The sequence below is a fragment of the Etheostoma cragini genome, chromosome 21 (assembly GCF_013103735.1).
Source record: "Etheostoma cragini isolate CJK2018 chromosome 21, CSU_Ecrag_1.0, whole genome shotgun sequence".
NCBI classification, from domain to species: domain Eukaryota; kingdom Metazoa; phylum Chordata; class Actinopteri; order Perciformes; family Percidae; genus Etheostoma; species Etheostoma cragini.
The window spans coordinates 66623-68905 of NC_048427.1; positions in this window are offsets into that span (position 1 = coordinate 66623).

Sequence of the window (2283 nt, forward strand, 5' to 3'; positions counted from 1 at the left end):
CACACACACACACACACACAGACACATGCACACACACACTCACACACACACACACACACACACAGACACATGCACATACACACACACAGACACAGAAATGCATGACCACATACGTGCATGCACACATGCACACGCATGCACAAAACACAGACAAGCATGACCACACACACGCACACACACGCACACCCACATGCACACAAACACATGCATGACCACACACGCACGCACAAAACACACACACTGATATGAATGCACACAGGCAAGCGCACACGCACAGAATCACCTCTGTCGACGCAGTGCTGCAGGAAGTAGCCATCACCATCCTTTCACCCAGGTGAAGTACTACCTGTCCCCAAATAACAGGGATCCAGGTTGAACCTGCAGGAGGTTGAACAGAGAACGGGCTTCACGGGGAACACAACCACGTTCAGTAGAAGCCTCCAGAGCGTCTGTGTGGAAATTAGGGAGAGATATGCAGAGAGAGATGAGGCGAGATGGGGCTCTCGATGCAGCTAATGGTTTTGTTTTGTTTGCAGCACATTAGCTCGGCCCGGTCCTGAAGCTCGTTACTGATTACAGCCTCTCCTCTTCCTCCTGCTGCGTCTGCCCCCCCTCAGGCCAGGATTTATAGGCTGCAGCAATCAGGAGCTGATTCTACAGGGTTAAAAATGGATTATTCCGACTGGAATCACTAAATGTGTGTATAGTGAGTATAAATGATCATGTGGTACACCTTCTTAGGCAACTTCTAGTCTTGCACAAAGTACTTTGAGTAGAAGTACATTCATCTTACCACTTGTTTAATCTCCAGAGTGAGACATCTCTCTAGTTTTATCTCCAGAGTGAGACATCTCTCTAGTTTTATCTCCAGAGTGAGACATCTCTCTAGTTTAATCTCCAGAGTGAGACATCTCTCTAGTTTTATCTCCAGAGTGAGACATCTCTCTTCTATCCTATCTTTGTTGGGAGCTGCACATGCTCAGTAGCTCGGTAAGATCCATCAGCTGATAACTCTTTCTCCAGCTTTGGTTAGTCCAAGGCAGAATTAGCTGGGAGACTTCTTCTAGACCAGGGCCACAACAGGGACAGGAAGTAGAACAGGGACAGGAAGTAGTTCTTAAGTAATGTTTTGCATTGAGAAGAAGCTAGCATGCTATGGTTAGCCACCTTGTCTCTAGTGATGTAGAAAGCCGTGCAGATGTTGAACAGCTCACCCGGAGACTAAGGACATAATACACTCAGAAACCGGATCAGAACACACTCAGAAACCGGATCAGAGGACACTCAGAATCCGGATCAGAACACACTCAGAAACCGGATCTCACTCAAAACACCATGAATTTTGTTTTTCCCAAGTTTGTATACGTGTGGATGCGCCAGAGACACAAAATAACCCCCAAAATCCCACAAAAAGGGATTTTTTTCTTCATATTAAGGTCACTTAAATAACAAACCAGACCAGCAATCAGAAAGACAACCTAATAGTGGCTCACACGAAATCCGTCTCACAAAAGGTCAAAGGAAGTAATTACTCGTGAACAACAGGAAGGTTAGATGAATGTGAGGTTTGGAAAAGTGGTTTTCTGCTCCACTCGGCCCTTTTTAAGGTTATTTTCGTCGGTGACCGTGACATTTATCTGTCATAGCGACACTTTAAGTCCCAAAAGAACTGAAACCGTCTTAAATATATATATCTTCTTCCCAAACCAAAGTTTTTGGGGACACGACACCTTAAAGGTAGCGTCTCTTAGTGTATAAAACGGATCAAATACGCACGCACAACGATGCGAGACGGTGAATGAGTCCACGCTCCGGCTGCATCTAACGCACGGTTTCATGGTCGAGGGATGGGTCGCGTATTTTCTTTCGGGATGAATGAATTTGTTGTCAGAAAATGGTGAAAAATGTGGATCAGTGTTTCCCCAAAAAAGCCCAAAATGTCAGAATCAGAATCATAAATACTTCATTGGTCCCAGAAGGGAAACTCTGTGTTGCAGTTGCACAAATAGTAGAAATATACTATAGTTATAAAAGTAGAAATATCAATAAAGACAAATAAGGAGTGTGGATATGTACGTATTTACATAGTAAAAGGAATGTTAATTGACATAATTAAGGGGTTGCAATGGTTAAAAGTAATAATAATAATAATATTAATAATAATAATAGTAGCAGTTGCACACATTTCAGGCCGGTGTTATTGCACAAAACAGATGAGATTGTCCAGTTTTAACCTCTAAGTGTGTGTGTGTGTGTGTGTGTGTGTGTGTGTGTGTGTGTGTG